Genomic DNA, 22204 nt, shown 5'->3' with positions numbered 1-22204 from the left:
TCCCCCGCGGAAATTTGGCAATACGTATACATATAGTCACTTTCCCCCATGCCAATCTTTCCCCCATAGTAAAGATTTCACTATATTTATACAAGTCTGAAAATTAAACTCAACAGAGTTTGTATTATATTTTTACGCTGACAAATATTGTTTGTCAATTGACATTAACACAAGTCTGTCTATACATGTTCATCATTCTGTCTATGTGTCAACTAGTTTGCTTTTATTTCCACCAGTCTTTTATAATAGTCTGTCTACATTCTCAACAGTCTGGATATGTTTCCACAAGACGGTCCACTAGTCCGTCTACATTTTCATCGGTATGTCTATGTGTCCACCAGTCTGTATGCATTTTCAATAGTCTTCATATTCACCAGTCCGTCTTTGTGACTACTATTCTGTTTACATGTCCACTAGTCTGTCTCCGTGTTCAATAGTCTATCTACATGTTTACCAGTCAGTTTACGTATCCATTAATCTGCCTACTATACCAGTCTGTGTATGTGACCACCAGTCGGTCTATACATGTCTACCAGTCGTTCTATATGTCTACCATATTATACTGTGTCAATGTGTCCATCGTCTGTCTACATGTTCATTCGTCCGTCTGTAAATTCATTTTGTTGTGTTATTTTGTCTAATATTCCAAATCTTCATTAAGCTGACATTTACATGCATTCTTTTGACCTGAAAACTTACTATAGTTGTATACTCCTTACTAATACCCTTATGTTTTGAATTGCCAAAAGTTTTCGTTTGGATTTATCATAAGCCAAGAAACATTTCTAATATGTATTGCCACAACAAGTTACTTTACAGGTTTAGTTTTTCTGACAACAGGCTAGTATGACAAGTAAAGCTTAAAAATAAGATAGTATACACCTATTGACTGGGTGTGAGGGTAATAGCAAGTTTGTTGTCCATGAGATACCAACTATTGCTCGAGGCAAAGCCGAGAGCAATAGCTGGTATGCGAAGGGACAACAAACTTGCTATTACCCGCACAACCAGTCATTAGGTGTTTTATTATACTGAACAACACAGTCATTAATTGTTTTTATATACCAAATTAACTAATTTTCTAAAAGTGTACATATATCATCTGAAAGAAAAGAAAAAAAAATGTCACATAACTTGACATGCACAAGATGAACTTTACGTTTATTTTTTTTTATAGTTCTTCTTGTATTTGTAAATATTTCCTTAATTGCAATCAAGACTAGAAATACTTGTGTTAAATTTTCCGTGCATATGATAAATTTAAGCTAAAGTACACCAAACGCAAATTCACTTTCAGAATACGACGACCGAACCCATATTATGAATAAGGTACTATATTTTAGATCTTTGCACACGAAGATTTTCTCTCTTTTATATTTGCTTCTTGTAAGTGAAATCACAATCGACACAAACAGATTATACCGTTTACAGTATTAGAGTTTGACGTTGCCAAGGAAAATAGTCAATGACATCATTATTGTCCAATCAAAAATAAGCATGAAAAAGTACGGGAAATATGATTATGAATCTATTAACCGGGGTAATAGTCTTTGAAACTATTGACTGGCAAATAGTCTGTGGAATGAAAAAACACAACTTTTTCATTACTTTTTATATAGAAAAAAACATACTGAGGTATAATCTTATCTATCTCGGGTTGAAAAACCATACTCAATATACATGGTTTCGCAGTTTATGTCTGTCTCTGCTATTATGCCCCACCTACGATAGTAGAGGGGCATTATGTTTTCTGGTCTGTGCGTCCGTTCCGTCCGTCCGTTCATCGTACCGTACTCTTAAAGGTGCTAAGTGATTATTGTGCACCATACCAACATTTTTAGTGAAGCCAATTGCAACTGATATTTAACATTTTTTCTTATGGTGTACTGTCCAAGGCTGGATTATTGGGGGAGAGGGGGGGGGTGTGAATGTTTAAAGCCGCCACCTTCTTTATGTGCCATTCCGAAGCCAGGAGCATGTTGTTGATTAATATTAGTTAATTATTAATTTAATACCAAACAGACAACAATAAAATATAAACATGTATATATTACACATGTATATTTTAATACAATGAAGGTTTCGTACCTCTAAAATAATTTAAAAAAAAGGTTGCTATAATTTTCCTTTTAGATAAAAAAAAAATTGGAACTGACGTCGGCGACGTTATAATTCAAGGGGGAAACATTAGCTTCTCGTGCTATTAAGGGGAAAATTGGCTTGATCCTGGTTTCCCACCTATAACACTGAGAGGGAAAAGTTGGATCATGCCAATTTTTCCGGGGGAAATAATTGAATCGATTTAGTTTCCCCCCGGAAAAATTGGCATGGGGGAAGAATGGCTATAGGACACCGGGACTCTGAAGTGGGAATCATTGCACAATTTCGTATTAATAACGGGACAATTCCGGAACGTTTTAGGCAAAGACTTTTTGGTATTTTTTGGACTTGCTTTTGTTTTTAATAGTTAATATTTAATACATGTATTGACAAAGATATTTCTAGCAGCATACTCATAAAGAATTGAAAACTCATATAGTAGCAAACTATGCTAGCTGCAATGATACTGAAAGCAAACCAGTGACGAGGAAGCGTCAGCAAAGGTATTACTAATATTAAATCATAAATGACACGCATGGTGTTGCTACCATCATGCCATTTATTGTATTGTGTTTATAATTGTTTACATTCATAAATTTCAAGATTCAAGATTGAAAACGTGCTGTGTTGATTTACCACGGATTTAGCGTTTTATTCGGTTTACAATAGACGATGCGTGATGTTCTTGATCATAAATATTCATAAATAAACAACCATGCGTACACGGTATTTTTCGGTTATTTTTATTGGCCAAGATTTTTAAGTGTCAAAATAAAGAGATTATTGTTCATCCAACTACGAGTATTTTTATAAATATATACCTACACTATTTTTTCATATAGTGAAATAGCATCATTTTGTCTAACTATTCAAACTGAGTTCCTTTTAGAATTCCAGGTAAGTTTTGACTTTTTAGCATCATGTTTTAATTACTTTCTTCCTGAGATATAAAAATAATAGTTTTGGTATGATTGTCAATGGGACAACCCTACCAGAGACCAAACGACATTTGCAGTTAACTGGTGGCACAATTCATTTCAATTCTTTAAGTATGGCTATAAAAGGAGTTAATAAAGGGAAAAGTATGCCAAGAAGAATCTGATTCGAAAATATTTATTGATTAGTTGATTGTTTATTGGGCAACACGTGCTTTTAAGACCTTTTACATGGATGTGTACGTTAATTTTCATTTATCATTTTGTAAATATATTTTGGGAACACGAAAAAATGCATCAAATTCAGCAGTAAGAAAAGAATTAAATCGCTATCCATTATAATTAAAAATAAAGGTAAAGTTTACGATATTTAACAAGACTTTTAAAAAATTGTATAAATCCCTTATTGTATGAGGCTTTCACTTTATCAAAGAATCTAGACTTAGCAGGATGTTGTACAAGGTTTACGTATGTAAAAAAACATTGCAAAGGGGCAAATGTAGATTTTAAGCATATTGAGGAGTGTAAGAATCTAAACCAAATAAAACACTTAAAACTGAATTAAAAGTTTAAAAACTCCTTAATCACTATGAAAAATTATATAAACATAAATTTGAGAAAACAGTATACTCTCTATTATATAAAACATTAAAACAAAGTAATACATTAGAAACATATCTGAATTCTAATATATTTGAAAATAGAAGTAATATCACTAAATTAAGATTAAGTGATCACAATTTAGTAATAGAAAAAGGGAGACACAAAAATAAATCCCTAGGGAAAACCGGTTGTGTCAGTCCTGCAATACAATTGAGGATGAAAAACATGTTCTTTTGTATTGCAGGAAAAACGGTTCCATTAGATCAGTTTTTATTGAAAATTAACAAAGAAAAAAAGTATCTAAAAAAATTAACAGCCTCAATGAAAATGAAAAAATGATAAATATGCTTTGCCCATCAACACAAAATCAGGTATAAAGCATAGGTTCCTTTATAAAAAAAAAAAGGGCACACTACGTTTGCGCGCATTTAGGGATTAAAATATTTTACGTTTGCGCGCAGCTTTTGATTACATTTGCGCGCATTCATTTTACAGGTAATCTCAGGTAAAAATATAAATAAAAATTATATTAAAGTATAAATGACGGATATGTCAATTATTAATTTTGAAAATAGTTTGTTAATTAAAATTATATATTGTTCATATTGAATTCTAAAATCAAGTATAAAATTATTCCGTTATAGCTTAAGGTAGCACAATACAAAGATTTTATAACTCCAACTCCCAAGTTTTAAAATGCTGTAACTTTCTTAATAATGCTTGAAAATTTATAAAAGTGGTAGTTATGAATAGCTAACAGATTACTCTTTCAAATAAATGCAATGTTAGTATGATGCAACAATTATGTAACCAACTATAATGTTAACTGTGTCTAAAACATTTTTCCTCAAATTTCCACTTTCAATTGAAATTAGCTTCCTCAAAGGTATTCCTAGAGGATTGATTTTATTATATGTTGTTCCTATGGCCATTATCTACAAAAGAGTGTCTCAGATTTCAGATAGAATGTATAGAACAAATTTTACACCTAATTAAACATTATCTTTTTTTATGTGGTTAGGATGGTCACACTAATTAGAGATTTATGAGAGAATGGAATCCCATAGGGACAATTTGAGACACCCTTTTGAAGCCCATGATGTGTTGATTTAGATTTCGTTAAAATTTTCTGTATAGTTATTATATAAAGAGATGAAAGAGCTAATTCATTCAAGTGAACTGACCTAGATTTTGCCATTAATTACATAATAATTGATTACAAAATGATTGCATAATAAAAATAGTGCATTCATTTAAAAGTTTAATCTTTAAATTTATCTATCTAAATATACCTCTTTTATTATTTTGTATGCATTCATAAGAAAGTTACAGCATTTTAAAGGTTAGCGATTGGAAGTAAAAAAATCTTTGTATTGTGCTACCTTAAGGTCAAGTTACAATAAATGGGCTTTGTCACACATTTTCTTAAAATTTTGCATACACCTTTGAATTGTTGAATTGTATCTGAAAATCGAAAAAAAATTGCGGCTTCATCTCTTTTTCCCCCTGCCTTATGAGAAGTTTACTAACGGAAGGGGTACATGTAAATAATTGAACAAATTATTAAATAAATAAGTATTATTACCTGTATTTTACCTGAGTTTACCTGAGTTTAAAATGCGCGCAAATGTAATCAAAAGCTGCGCGCAAACGTAATGATAATTGCGTGCAAATGTAATGGTAATGCGCGCAAACGTAATGCACCGATAAAAAAAAAGTCATTGGCACTAAGGATAGGGGACTCATAATTGAATTTTGAACTATTTTTATTAGTTTGTTTAATAAGATTATATATGCTTTTTTCTAGTCATTAGGTTAATGTTGTTTTTGTCACAAATCGTATAAGTTGGTTTATATGGCTATACAAGTTTGATTTGATTTGTTAATAAAGTCATTAGAGAGAGAGGCGCAAAGGGAAGCTGTCCCTATCCCAGCCAAATGGACGCTCATCTTTGGCAAGGGTGTTGCTGTCGGATGGCTATATATTCGATTCCTCACTGAAAATAAAACCTTTGGTTTCTTCGAGTTTGAGAGCTTTTTCGTGTATATCGTATTGATCAGTGGTTTGATTTAAGTCATGTTGCTCGATTATTGGTTTTCGATGTAGTTTTTATGGGATAACTATGACTGCGTGCATGCACAAAGATGACGGCAACTGTAAAATGCGCTATTAAAAAATAGTTTTATACAAATGTGTTTAAAATGTCTTTTAATAAAAAAATATGAAAGTATGAAACGAACATAGAGAAAACGGCAAAAACAAATTCCTGTATTTTCATATTATATAATTTTTCGGATTGGGACTATGACGTCATACGAAATTCACCGCAAAGTTTAAAAAACGGCCATTGTGGATGAGTTTGGACTGTAGTTCGTTATATGTAAGAAATGTCATTTGGAAGGATAAATATTCGAAAATGTAAGAATGTGTATAATTGCTATTTATTTTTTCATTTAAAATAACCTGATGTTACAAATCTGCTCAAGAAGAGGTTTGAAAAATCTGCATAATCTGCATGATTCGATAGTCCGGGCTGAACCGACATGAATTTTTTAATGTCCAACTATTATGATACAATTTAAAGAAATGACATTTTGACAACGCTATTTTCTGAATAAGGTCCACGACATAGTCCATTAGTATTTCCATTACACTGCTCTTAGCATATATTTATTTATATTACCTGAATGTGCATTTGCTGCACTGTGTTATTAAATAAAATATGTTGAAATTTTATGTTTAATAATGAATAAGTGAGAAATGTCTGGTTGCATGCAGTATGAATGATTTTAAAGACTAATTTGAATCGTGAATGACTGCATGTATTTCTCATTTTAGAAAACAATATGTTAACTTATTAACGTAAAAAATGTGAAAGTCAGTCCACTGAGTTAATGTCATTGTTATGTTAACACCTGCATAGAATTATTGTACATTATAAATCTGTTTCGACATATGTTATCTACAAATATGTACATGCATGTAACTGTTTTCTAATTTGACAATATGTTAATGGTGTTATACATTTAACAGAAAAGTCAAGTTTCATAGTGATCACCTTGTTGACGGAGATTTACCTTGTATTCTATGATAAAAGGTATGATTTTGTTTTCAAACTCTAAAAATAAAAAAAGCAGAAAGAACACTAAGTGATTTTTAAAGGGACATTTTTTATTTTTTTTATTTTATTGTAGAGGAAATATGAAAGGTTTTGCTAAACACATAAAACGGAGGATTGTTTTGGCATCCCTTCGCTTAAAGGTACTTTCTACCAGAGATGACTTTCTTCATCATGTTTTCTATACGCCCGTTTATAAATACGTCCGTCCGTCGTCCACATGTCGGAAAATGACTCAGAAACGCTTTCACCAATTTGCATGAAACTTTGGTGAAGCGTTGATAGTTCTTATATGATTTGCAATAGATTCCTGAAATAGAAGTTTAATCCTATAATATCTATAAACGTGAGCTCCCTTTCGATTTTCATTAATTCTAGATTTTACGTTTTTAAGTTATAGGGTTTTATTCGTTAAAATTTTTTTCCCTCATTTTCGGTCAATAACGCCAAAATGCTTTCACCAAATCTCCGAGTTGTTTGGTTTTATACTTTCAATAAGGTGGATTTCCCAATTTTCAAATAATAACTCAAAAAAGGCTTTTCAGAAAACTTTTGTGATTTTTTTATATCTATTGACGTACGCTCCATTTCGAGTTCTATAAATTCAAGAATTTATGTTTCCGAGTTATTAAAATTACTTCATTAAAAGGGTGGATTTTTCAGTTTTTAGACAATAACTCAAAAGTGCTTTGAGAATTTTCATGAACTTTGGTGACCGGTTTAAATCTATCAGAATAACCTCCCATTAGTTTTTTTCTCATACATTTCTGAAATGACATTGAGGAGTTGTGAAACGTAATTCTTTGAAAAAGCGACGGGTGTATCATGGACTAATGGCGCAGCTATTTATTCTTTTTAAAAAATCGACATAATTACAAGATAAATAATGTTCATAGTTATTAGTTTATCTAAAAAAAAATAGTTCTACTTCAAATTTCCAAACTGACCACAATTCACTGATACGTTTGGTATCATTGCTATTATGAATTCATTTAATTTAAAATTTAAAACCAATCCAACTAGAAAGCAGCCTACCAAAATTAATTTGTAAAAATGTTGACTTGTTGCAACGTTCAATTTCATCTCTATATCAGGGCCGTAACTACATTGAGGCAAATGCCTCATGTTTTAAATAAAAAAAAAAAAAACAAACAAACAAACAAACTAAAACAAAAGATTGTCTTCATATGATTGTTTTTATATCAAATTGTTTTCACTGAAAGTGTCTTGCAAGAAGCAAGTTCTCTTCACTCTCTGATGTCGCCCCTGCATATTTTTCGTAATCCATGTTTCTATTTTACTTTTGGTTTTCAGAGTTGATAGTCTATTGTTTGTACTTCTGTGTCCCGGGTTTGTCTTTTGTTCATTTATTGTCCTATTTAATGACTAGTCTGCGTGTTGATTTTCATTTGTAAACGTGTCACACTGTGTAATGTTGCATGTCCACCGATGTCCAGGCATTATACGAGAAAATATTTTAAGAATATACGATGCTACTGGACTCAGACAAAAAGTGGTCGTTTCTGCATGGAGAATTGAACTTGATATCAAAGAATACGAAACTGCCTTTCTTGTATAGAAAACCATACCCAATTTTTTAGTATGGATTGCAAAAAAAGGTATTTTCCATAGGTGAGATATGCACAGAAGTGATAGATGTGTATTATAAATATATAGAAAATTGAATATCTTAATCAACAAAAAAATAACTGTATCATATACCCAAGCGCCTGTGGATAAAACTAGATAGCTGACATGGTTTAAATTAAAGTAAGAGCACCAATTTCCCGGTATCAAATCATTTGTTGAAAAAAAAACATTAATGTATTGCCATATGACCTTTTACATTCAAGGGTTAAATTTGCATTAAGTCGTGTTCAGACCCTTTAACAGAAAATAAAGGAATATGAAGTACACGTGCACGGAAGCTAATCGCACACAATGTCAATGTATAGAACAAAAATACAAATGATCAATGGTCAAAGTTTTTATTCCTGTTCTTCATCTTGATAGTTGCTGGAGAGTCTTCAATAATGAAAGAATCATAAAGACCGTAAAACAAGGTCAATATGGTCCCTAGGTGTCGACTTGAGCAGTACTAGTATTTAACGTATATTACTGCACTAATTACTGTCACTATATTTAAATCTAGTCATAAAAAATCTCAAGTCAGCACAATACAAGACAAGAACAGACAGACAGATCCGGTATTAATGATTATGAGAATTACGATTTTTGCTTTATCCTCCATATCGGTCTTTTAATGTTTTGAATTTCCCTAAAACTTTAAAGTCTTAAATAACAATGAATCTATGTTTTTGCTTTGAGACCAGAATATTGTCGAAAAAATAGCTAAAAATGATTTGCGTTTATATGTAAGAAAGGGTACGGGAAACGCTCAGAATGCACGATTTTGCGTTATTTTTCTCAGAGCTTCTGGGGGCCTTCAGCAGCCCAAGACCCCTCGCCAAAATTGTTTCGCCATGCTACGCTCGGCGAATGTATTTTGCCTCAGTATTAAAAGGGGCCAGTTACGGCCCTGTATATACAACATGCAACCCCCCCCCCCCCCAATGGTCAGTAAGTTTTATTCTTTACCTTTAGTGCTAGACGACAAAATTAAAGGAATTCATTTATTAACAGCTTCTAGTATTAACAGAATCGCAACATTTATATATGCAGGTTTCACATGATTAGTTTGTGCCAACATGAATGCGTGGCCTACACGGGTATACATATAAAAGAACCAAACAGTGGTAAGTGTAAAAAAACATTGCAGTTGTATACCAAACAACCGTCATTTGGAAACGTACAAAGACTCATTTGTTTACTTCAGTTTTTGCATTTATATAAGTTTGTTCCCTCAGTCAGTATGCATTCGGTATGGTCAAGGATTTCATTACGTCGGGGTACCAGTCTAGCATGTATACTGTTCCAAATGACCACAAAAAGGGAGGCATAAAATGTAATAAATCACCGGGCTGGATGTTTAGTTTTTATATCTGTTGACTTCGATATAATGTCATAAAGTTGAAATTTTTGTACGGAAAACGATAAGCTAACACAAACAAAAGAACTATTTTTCCACAGCCAGTACGAATAGAAAACAGTTTATTTATCAAATGCCGCCAAATTGTTTTTCAACGAAAGACGCACAGCGTTACATTGGCGGGTTTATGTTTGTGATGCATTGATGCTTTTAGAAGGTAACAATGACAGACGATTCTTAGGGTTTCTGCTTGCAATCTGGCAAATGAAGATTCGACTTGACCAAATCATCTAGAGTATCTTTTCTGTATGGTGAAGTAAAAAGTGTTTTTGACATTTGCTATGTAAGTTGCGTTAAAATTTCAAAGCAGAGGATTACTGATTAAGAATATAGAAACTTCAATATGAGTAAATTTGGTAAGTGTACAGACTTATATAATAGGCTACATCAGAGCCATATGATACAATTATAGACAATGTATTATATGTATCTGGCTACATTAAGTACGTTGCAATATTTGTCATAAATATTTTATTGTTTAGTGTGTGAAACCATGCATAACTGAGGACAGGGAAAAGGATAAAAAGGCAAATGTGAAGTAGACATGGAGACGGATAGAAGTAAAAGAACCGTAGACTTTCTCTCTAATCAGATACTACTTACTGTTAATTGAAACATTTCAAATAATATTTGAAAACCAAGAAAATATTTGACTTTCGTTTCCAAATTATAATTTGGTTAACACATTGACCATGTTAACACTACGTTAAAATATAAAGTCTTTGAAAAGTACGACCTGCTTGTTTTAATTTAATGACACATTATAGTATTTGGCGATCTGAAACTGATTTTAAGACTGGCATTGTAATGATGCCAGATTATCACATAGATATTTTTAAGTTATATATTTTTATATAATATTTATCCCATTTTATTTCATCTGATAAGCGTCAGGTACGTTAAAGTATAGATAAATAGATAAGTATAAAGCTGTCAAAAAGTCAGGAACAAGTTTATTCTTGTTTGATAATCATATTTAAAACACATATATCTAAGGAATTAAAATTTAAAACAAATAATGAAACTTAACCAACATGCGCAGTGGTAGAATCAAGAATATGTATAGCACTAAACAAATCCTTGGTTTCTAGAATGCACTAACAGTAAAAATTAAAAAAAAATATGTATGATTTGATGGAAGAGTTAAGAAAGTTTTGTGAGTATTACAGTTCTAAAGATTTAAAGTATTTTCTTTATTTTTTGTTTCTTTCGAAGATCAACAGGTACCAACATTTACAAATTTTAAATTAAATACACTCCAACTACGTTAAAGTACTTAAAAGTAGTCGAAGTTAAATCATCATCTTTACACGAAGCTTTATATTTCCAGTATAACAGAAAGATCACTGATGGCGCACGTATTCGACAAATTTATCTCGCAACCAGAATCGGAACCTGTGTTTTACAAACGTACACTGCCAGATTCATGCGTTTCATTTTCATCGAGAGAGGGAAAAACAATTTTTGAGGAAGCATTGTTATCTGGTCATATGGAATGTTATTTCAAACTAGCCTCACAGTTCCGTACCCAAGACGAGCCGGCTTTTTGTGGACTCAGTACACTAGTTATGGTGTTAAACGCTCTTGAAATAGACCCGGGAAAAGTATGGAAACGACCATGGCGCTGGTATCATGAAAGCATGTTGAATTGTTGTGTTCCCATTGCTGTTATGGAAAAAGAGGGTATTACTATGGACCAATTTATATCAATGGCTGAAAACAATTGCCTTGAAACAAGTTTGACATATGTGGATGAAACTGCTTCTCTAAAAGCTTTCCGAGCGGTTATTCACAACTATACAAAACAAGATGAATCTGTGATCACATTGTCGTATTCCCGGAGTGTGCTTTCTCAGACAGGAGATGGCCATTTTTCTCCAGTCGGTGGTTATCATCCAAGTCGAGATCTTGTTCTAATATTGGATACAGCTAGATTTAAATACCCGCCGTATTGGGTTCCTGTCTCTTTACTCTTTGAAGCTATGCAGGCCAAAGACAATTCAACAGGTAAATATCATAAATTTTATTTTTATGAAAAGAAATCGGGTGTGATATGTAAATGATGGTTATTACAAAACTGACGTGACATGGCGTAAACTTGGAATTAAATTAGCCAGTAAGACCTTTTATACAAAGCAATTCATTTTTTCTAAAATTAAAGCTCAATATCTGTGAGGATCTTTAAAAATGTTTTCCGTATTTAACTTTAAGGTGGTACCAAACAACTTGACTAAAATTAATTTGACTCGTTTAATTTTCATAAAACTTTGTCAGAATATTTACTTTGACACTTTGACAAAAAAATCGAAAAACTTGAACCAAGCACTTTCTCGGAAATTTTTTATTGGACATATAGCAAGTTAACAAACACTTATTTTGATAATTGAAAGGCTTACTATTTCCTTAACAATACAACGTGAGTAAAACAGTGTTACCTCCCTGTAGTGTTATGTACCAACTTAAACGTTTCTTCCAACAATATCTAGTATCCTTTTCGCAAAACCAAATCTCGCCAATTCTTATATAAGATCTTATTTTTTTATTTAACAACAATGACTCTCAACAAATTTAAGGACCGACAGTTACTGAGCTTAAAAGATGATATTTGTAATTTTTTTCAACCGCACATGCTCTTTATGAATTGTGTCTGCTTCTTATGTGTGTTGCATTTGTATACATAATTTAATTAAATTGTATATAGTATACATTATTTGGAAATACTTTGGGCAACCCTCTTCAAAATTTTGACAATGCCGAACAAATAATCTCCAATGGTCTATCGGATAATATTTCGGTGTGTTTTTCAATAGTATCGCGGCTCTAATACTGTTGATTGGTCTTCTGCGGATATGATAGAAAAACACTTATAAATAAACAGTCATGTTCAGCTCATAAGTATGAATGCTAACAGTACAGTACCTTATTTCTCAACTAACCATTGTGTAACAATAGTCCTGTTTATTCCATATTTTATTATATTTAAGGTAATATGATTTTAAGCACTGATATATGTAAAAAAACATACATACAGTCATATCAGGCGGAAACCAAGTCGAAATAGAACAAAAGAATCGAAACTATTTGTTAGAGAAGGCGATAAATGCTTACTGTAATGTTTACTATAGTAAAAAATATTTTAAAAGTTAATAGAAACAAATAAAACGACAATTTTCTTCTCAATTACGGAGTGTTTTATTTTAAAAACACCATTTGCATAAGTTTTCAATCTATCTATTACATAGTTATGCAGAACTATTAGATATCAAGTCGACGACATGGGTATCTATCAAGTAGGATGTAGAAAATAAAAAAAATACCACGGACGGAGAACATATCAATCTATTAGTTCAGTAATTTTCTTGTCTGCCCTTCCATTATGTGACTCAAGAAAAAATTCCAAAAAATGGGTAACAATTGTATCGAAGAGAGAAAATCGAGTGCACCTTTCAAAGTTATGTTGGGGCGTGTTTGAGGTGTATATTTTTTCTTTAAAACGTACAAAGCAAGAGTATTTGATATATCATCTCGCTTCAGATTCTATCATTTTTATATATCAAAGCTGCAGGTTGACTTTATAACATAAAACAAAAATACAGAACGAAAAGATGAAATATATGGGTCAAGTGAAATACCTATCTAATTAATCACAAAAACAGAGTAGGTGTGTTCGAATAGCTTTTTTTTTTTTTTTTTTGCTTAAAGTACTCGACGACAGTCTTTTAAGTTGAATGATGAAAATGCATATCTTCGAAAAAATATATTTTTTGTGTGTGATAACTAGGGTTTATAATCTTCAACCACTGAAAATTTTAGTCTGCCCTTTCACGAAATAGTTAGTTAGATTTTTAGATTAAGAATTTTGGAAAATTCCACCTGGCAACCGATCGGACAATAGTTTTAAGTTGAATCAATGCAGACAAGATCATTAACCGATGCTCATTAGCTAGTAGATACATTTGTCTTTTAAAATACAACTGACATATAAGGATCGTAATGGTGCTATGTGGATAAATTTATCGGTTTTTAAGAGCAAAATTGGTCCGTCATCCAAACAATGGCTTCCATTTCTACGATTGTGAAATTGAACTGGCGTAATGGGGAGATAATTTGACGAAGTAAAATCCTGACTGATATGTAATTTGATCAATTGCGAAAATTCATTTCGTATTCAAGTAGTTAAGTTTAAACATATTTTATTGTCTAAACATATGATTGGATATACAAGGTATACCAACTTAAAATTATCCTCTCCAAATAAGTACAATATACAAAATTTCGAGATGACAGCAATTATATAATTCAATACATCTAATGAACAAGAATGTGTCTACATTACACGAATGCCCCACTCGCACTATCATTTTTTATGTTCAGTGGACCGTGAAATTGGGGTAAAAATCTAATTTGGCATTTAGATTTAGAAAGATCATACCATAGAGAACATGTGTAATAAGTTTCAAGTTGATTGGACTTTAACTTCATCAAAAACTACCTTGACCAAGAAAAAATTTCAACCAAAAACTTTAACCTGAAACTTGCACTATTATTTTCCATGTTCAGTGGACTGTTAAATTGGGGTCAACAATCTAATTTGGCATTAAAAAAAAAAAGAAAGAGCATATCATGGGGAACATGTGTATTAAGTTGGAAGTTGATTGGACTTACACTTCATCAAAAACTACCTTGACCAAAAACTTTAACATGAAATGGGACGGACCGACGAACGTACAGACGAAGGAACAGACGCACAGTCCAGAAAACATAATGCCCCGCTACTATCGTAGGTCGGGCATAACAATATATTAAATAAAGATATTATGTTTATTATATATAAACAGTAACAGTAAGATACGAGTACACTATAATTAAGATACACCAATTGTAATCAAAGAATCTTTTTATATGGCTTATATAACTATGTATATTTCTGAAAAAGGGTTTTGTTTTGTTAAACAATATGTTCTATGGAAAAAGCAACTAAGTGTTGTATGTTTTCAAAGAGCTGATTTCTAAAATTTATGTAGAGTGGACATTACTAATGTAACAAATTGTCCACACATTCAAAAAACTTGTAACCTATATTCAGTTGGTCGTTTTTTCCTTAGGTTCTGTTCATCTGTCTGTCCGTTAAGTTTTTCGCGTTTCTTTTCTTAACACCTCAATATAGTGATTAGAAAGATGGTACACAGCTATGTCAGATGCAAAAAGTAAAAGAAAATTCCGGAAATTTATAATAAAAATAAAAAAAAAAAGGGATTTGTCAATTATTTGGAAAACCGCAAAATGGTTAAAATTGTGAGATCTATATAATGTTTGTGTACCCTAGAACTGTCTCTTTTATGAGTTTTTGATCTTAGTTGACAAATTTTACAAAACAAAAATATATATTGTTGTCGTTTTTTGAAAATTATAATAGACAGAAAAAGACATAACAGATGCAAGATTTTTTTTATCAGTTGTTATTGGCTTTGAACTAGCTGTCAGTAACTGCGAGTACTCTCAGATCTGTACTGAGTGTCTTTTAGTTGTTTGGATGTACAAGTACCTCGCCACGTCCATTTGAATTTTAAGTATTTGATAGATTTAATTATCTGATGAGTTGAGCCTTTTTCAACTGATTTTTATAGTTCGTTCTTATGTTGTACTGTTACACCACTGTTCCAGGTTAGAGGAGGGCTGGGATTCCACTAATATGTTTAACACCGCCACATTCTGTATGTAAGTGCCTGTCCCAAGTCAGGAGCCTGTAATTCAGAGGTTGTCGTTTAATTATTTATGTGTTACATATTTGTATTTTGTTCATTTTTTTGTACATAAATAAGGCCGTTAGTTTTGTCGTTTGAATTGTTTTACATTTACATTTCGGGACCTTTTACGACTGATTATGCGGTATGGGCTTTGCTCATTGTTAAGGCCGTACGGTGACTTATAGTTGTTAATTTCTTTGTCATTTGGTCTCTTGTGGAGAGTTGTCTCATTGGCAATCATACCATATCTTCTCATTTTTTTTATATATTAAAAGCATACATGGTCAGCAAGACAAGTAGATATAAGAAGATGTGATATGAGTGCCAATGAGACAACTCTACATCCAAGTAACAATTTGGAAAAATAAACCAATATAGGTCAAAGTACGGTCTTCAACACGGAGCCTTGGTTCACACCGAACAGCAAGCTATAAAAAGCATTAGAAATGACTAGTGTAAAACCATTCAACGGGAAAACCAACGGTCTACTCTATATAAAAAAACAAGAAACACTTATAAACCACATAAAAAAAAACGAAAACTACTAATCATCAGATTTCTGTCTTGGGACAGGTGCAAACAAATGCAGCGGGTTTAAACAGTTACTTTTAAATAGTACCGTGTTCACACGATTTAAGCGATATGTAGGTTTCATCGTTTGTCATTGTCCAGGTTATCAACATAGATTAATACACTTATATCCCTCTTTTTGTCGCTAATTTTTTATGATTATATAATTCATGACCCACTATATACGGTAACTGGATGTCTGTCAAAATATGACGTCATTCAATGTATGACGTCACGTAATAGTTAAGTCACATTGATGACTTATTTACGCAAACGTCATATATGTCACTATAGCAACAACCTCATTTGAGTTCACACGTGAGGTAGTTAATCCGGGTTCGCCCTACGTTAGGTAGCAATAAACAGTTAGGAAAAAATATCATAATTTGCTCTCATAAATTTTACCATCCCCTTTTCAGTACTTTCTTGCAATATAAAGCTTACTATTTGTGTCATATATGTGCATATGTATGTAATCAGAATCTTCCATAGATTTTATATCCAGTATATAAAACGGTAAAATATAGTTTCTTTTGGGTGAATTCATGGCAACAATCTGCATTTATTTGCTATCAGATATTGCAAAAAGGGGGGAAAAGATGTCACATATTTCCCCAAAATTTGGCTAAAGGTAGAATTGCAATCGCTTGAAGTAATACCTTTTCTGAAGCTGTTTACATATATCTTTCAGTTAATCCAATTAAAATCATATGTCTTTCGTTTTTTTGTAAAATTGCGACAAAAAAAAGTGTTTGTAAACATTACATTAATTTCTGGACCGATGGCTGGTCTAGCTATTACAATACGGAGAGTCAAACAGAAAACAGCCGATAAAACATGTAAAAAAATAATCTTGATGATCTTATAAACCATCTTTGAAGGCTAAATTAGTACTCAGCTATCTAAAAATGAATTTTATTACACAATAACTTTCATATTTGAAAAATCCACACTACCTTAATTTAACCCGTTTTAAAAAGGCATAGTGTGAACGAGGTATAGGTACCGTCCTTCAACCTTACATGAAACAATAGTGTAACATCACAACATAGAAAAACACACTATAAAATATCAATTGGAATGGCTCAAATCAATCAAATTTGATCTATGATACAATGTGAATAAATAAGTCATACAATTGAGAATGGAAACGGGGAATGTGTCAAAGAGACAATAACCCGACCATACAACATTAGTATACCGTTGTGAGATGTTAAACCAAAAAAAACCACAACAATAACCTTGAAAAAAAGCAGCCATATACAATACTATACACAGGTAAATGAATGTAATTTTGGGGTAAGGTTTACAGTTTAAACGGAGAATGGAAATATCTTTTAATTTTGTTATTCATAGTACGCAGAAGTGAAAAATTATAGTAATATCAAACACTTATCAAAGCTGATATATAGCCGAGATATAACTCTGAATAAGTAAACATTAAATAACAAAAAAAGCATTACAAATAGTATCAACAGGTCAAATTAACATGAAATTACGATTTGAGAGTACTCGCAGCTAGTTAAAAGTCATTAATAATGAATAATAAAAAATCATGCATCAGAGACTAAAATCAACTAGAACACATCCCAGTGGGACTTTAATAGTATTTTAAGGGCATACGATACAGTTTTGATCCCGTATTTACATTTTGGTAAAAATTTCCATATAGACTATTTTTTACCTGATTAAATCAAATATGTAATAAAAAATATACCTTCATGTGCTACTTTTTGACTAAAATGAGGTCAAAATTTTGTATATTTCCTCAAAATTCGGATTTGTGGCCGTATTTTCCATTTCGAAAGAAAGACATAACTTTTTGTTTTAAAAGATAAACACAAATTGTTTTTTGTTAAATAATTTGTAATTTCTGTATATTATAAGTATCCTAAACATTTATACATTTTTTATTCAGAAATAACTCATATTTATCAAATGTTCATGAATGTAGAAAAAAAACATCATTTTTTGCTGTATATTTATCAAATTTAAAAAAAATGCACTATTTACGTTTTCATAAAAATTGGCACATATAATCTTCTCGCGTAATCAAACCAAATAGCATTTTAAAAAAGAGGAGTTCATGAACTCGTGTTCAAGTTAAATAAGTTTGAATGATAAAAATCAGTCGAACACTGAATATTTTCCTGATAAGTCATAGTTTGACGTCACGAAAATAATAACTTACGTTAGCAACGTCATTACCTCCCCTGTAACTGTATCGTATGCCCTTAACGTCATGAACAGTCGAAGAAGATATGATTTGTACAATGCCAAAAATAAATGTATCGACAGGCAGTCGTATAGTTAGGAGTTAACTTCTTTATGGAAAATAATATACGTGGATACAAGTCTCTATACATCCCGCTTAGAAGGAATACAAATTTATTTATGTTTCGATTTGCTGATGACGAAATCGATATTTGTGCCAATGTAAAACTACATTTAAAGATCTAATAACAACGCGGGTGAAGGTTCGATCACATAATGATTTCTGCGCTTTTAATACAATATTGCCGAAAAGTTAAGGCTGTAAAATACCGTTTTAAATAAGTTTTCTAAAGGTACAGCCAAATTTACTTATCAAAGATTTGTGTCTATGAAAGAGCTTAGTTGTTCTCCTCTTATATTTAATGCGTTTCCCTCGGTTTTAGTTTGTTACCCCGATTTTGTTTTTTGTCCATGGATTTATGAGTTTTGAACAGCGGTATACTACTGTTGCCTTTATTTAGTAAACGTTTTAAGTAATTTATGGTAACGAAATCCCTGACTTAATAATTTACCAGTGATGCATTGATAATGTTCGTTAAAATCTATGACATCACTACACACACGGGCATAACGAACGAGTAGGGATATGTAAACACCGTATAATGGAGCCAAAGGAACATTGCCGTCTAAAAATGGAAAATTAACAATAGGGAATGGAAAATTGATATACAAGTGCCATGATATTACCTAAATAATTAAAAAAAACAAAAAAAAAAACAAATAACAATTGCATTGACAAGCATTTATAGCTATAAACAAAGCAACTTATCATTATAACTTCTTTTAGGAAAACAATCCCGTGTATACAATTTGTCATTGTTTGTAATTTACAGAAGTCAACACTTCGGTGTTGACATGAATATCAATAATGTGGTCATTTTTATAAATTTCCTGTTTACAAAACCTTGAATTTTTCGAAAAACTAAGGATTTTCTTATCCCAGGCATAGATTACCTTAGCCGTATTTGGCACAACTTTTTGGAATTTGGATCCTCAATGCTCTTCAATTTTGTCCTTGCTTGGCTTTATAAATATTTTAATATGAGCGTCACTGATGAGTCCTAAATGTAGACGAAACGCGCGTCTGACATACTAAATTATAATCCTGGTACCTTTGATAACTATTTACACCACTGGGTCGATGCCACTGCTGGTGGACATTTCGTCCCCTAGGGTATCACCAGCCCAGTAGTAGTTACAAAATTTGGCACAACTTTTTGGATCCTCAATGCTCTTCAACTTTGAACTTGTTTGGCTTTATAAATATTTTAATATGAGCGTCACTGATGAGTCTTATGTAGATGAAACGCGCGTCTGGCGTACTAAATTATAATCCTGGTACCTTTGATAACTATTAGAAAAATATATCCCACCAATTTGATTTTTTACAAAGTCACTATACTAATTCAAACACTTCTCGATACGGCGACGTTACCAACCGTGAACAGGCATCGTTATTTATTAAAAAAAAAAAAAAAAAAAAAACTAACGCATTTTCTTATTATAAAATCACTGATATGATAATTTACTTATAAGAACGTTCATTAGAAAGGATCTAAACATGTGTTTTGTAGGTTGACATGTTTATAATATAACTTTAATATTGGGCGATAAAAGGCCTTATAGATAAGAAAACTACAATAACACTTTTATATTTTCAGGGAAACCAAGAGGATATGTCATACTGACTAAACAGTCAAATCGCTGAACACCATTTCGATATTCTACTTTAACGAATCTCTGATTGACTTGGGACTTAGCATTCTTAAGTAAAATCCTGTGATGAAATGCAGGGAATATTTGATAAGGTTTTTAACACGTGGAAAGCTCAACTACTAGTATGCACCTTGAGATATATAGTTGACTGGGTAAATGATACAATGGTGAAGTCTGTGGTTATATGAGAAACTACAGACAAAGTGAAACAAATCCAGAGTTTAATTATTGAAAATAAAGTGGATGAAGGAAAATATTATGCTTGTTTAATATTGTAATAAATCTGTATGAGACAAGCAAGTACTAAACACTTATGGAAAATTCTGTTTTAATAAGTCGTACATTTACCTGGGGATCGATCCGCCATATTGAATGTCTGACACCAACTTATTCTACTTAGCACAACTAGACCTTTACGGGGCTTTTGTCATCATATTGGTCAATAATTAATGTAGCTCGGTCATATGAGATGAGATGAGATGAACATTTTTCGATATTTGTATGATTGGGTTAGTTAATCTTTTTATTACATTGACAATAGACTTTTAAATGAACATAAAGAGTAGAAAATGTAAGGAATAAATGCAACAGTAGTATACCGCTGTTCAAAAGTCATAATTCGATTGAGAGAAAACAAATTCGGGTTACAAACTTTAACCGAGGGAGACACATCAACCATAAGAGGAAAACGAACAGCAGAAACACTGATGTGCAACAAAAAACAACCGACAATGCAACATTCAAAGAAACAAACTATTAGATAACAACTGCCTTATTCCGGACTTGGTACATGACATTTTAAAAAACCTGGTGTTTTGGCTAACAAAACCTCGCGCTTTATAGTAACGTTAAATATACCCCTAAAATGACAGCATTACATGAAAATAATACAGAACAAATAAATGCAACACGCAGGACAGAGAAATACATATATAAATAATATAATTAGTTATCAAAGGTACCAGGATTATAATTTAGTACGCCAGACGCGCGTTTCGTCTACATAAGACTCACCAGTGACGCTCATATCAAAATATTTATAAAGCAAAACTAGTACAAAGTTGAAGAGCATTGAGGATCTAAAAGTATATTTCAATATGTTAACCACAGAATAACAAAGAATGGCTAAAACAATTTAGGACAGTACACAAAAACAGTATAATAGAATTACGACCTGTGCGTCGCACGGATGCATCAACGCCACAGAAAGTGACGTCACAGGTAAATTTCAAAAAAAATATACAAATCGAGATTATGTTTGTTATTAATTTAATTGATGTACTTTGTAACAAGAACAATGCTATTAATATATAATTGTGTTAGGAATTGCGTAATTAATTGTAGTATCTAACTATGTTGGTAATTTTTCTAAATTAAACTGTAAAACAAATTAATCCTGTACTGGAATTAGATCTTTTTCAGCGCATTTTGATGCACCGTGATCGACAATGTCATGACAATAGCAATATTGACTGTCATATTTCAACAATTTGTTCTAGAAAAAATGATTCATAGAAACCGCGCATAGCTTAAATTGTCAGCACGTTTTAGGCCAAATTCTTAGCGTATCGACCAACTTTGAAGCCAATTATCTTAAAATCAAGGATGTGACATATGAGTTTCTAAACGAGTATAGATTCGGTATGCAAACCAGGATTAGTTTTTTGTTTTTCTCCGTATATAAGAATATAGCCATCCTTTGGAATATCTAAAACGATCAGCCGAAAAACAGGCATTTTCCCTATATATCTATGTAAATTTGTCGTCGAAATGGTCGTTTTCCTATGTTAATTACAAGAAAATAAAGATGTTGAACCCCATTTGTTAAAACATATTCCGATGTAATTCGATTCAAAGTACATGTATGCCAAAAAGTTTGGAAATCGGGAGATATGCCATTCGGTTTTGTGTTACATTAAAACCATAAGCACAGTAAAAGAAAGAAAAACCATCTTTTAGCAGCTACCATGTAGCATAGTCAGTTGTTTTACAAGATCTCAAAATAACTCCAAATGAGACATTATATTATTAGAAACATCAATTTAAGGTATCATGGATATGTTTTTAAAGATTGTTTTTTTTTTTATTGAA

At 31.9% G+C, this 22204-nt stretch overlaps 1 long non-coding RNA gene across 1 annotated transcript; it reads left to right on the top strand.

Annotated features, from left to right (window-relative positions):
• Positions 1–10831: 10831 nt before the first annotated feature.
• LOC143048281 (uncharacterized) lies at positions 10832–20370 on the top strand. Its single transcript, XR_012969779.1, has 3 exons — positions 10832–10962; positions 11137–11813; positions 20059–20370. It is a non-coding gene; the product is annotated as an uncharacterized LOC143048281 (long non-coding RNA).
• Positions 20371–22204: the final 1834 nt, after the last annotated feature.

The sequence above is a fragment of the Mytilus galloprovincialis genome, chromosome 10, assembly GCF_965363235.1.
Source record: "Mytilus galloprovincialis chromosome 10, xbMytGall1.hap1.1, whole genome shotgun sequence".
Classification (NCBI taxonomy): domain Eukaryota; kingdom Metazoa; phylum Mollusca; class Bivalvia; order Mytilida; family Mytilidae; genus Mytilus; species Mytilus galloprovincialis.
This window is presented reverse-complemented; position numbering and strand designations above follow the sequence as displayed.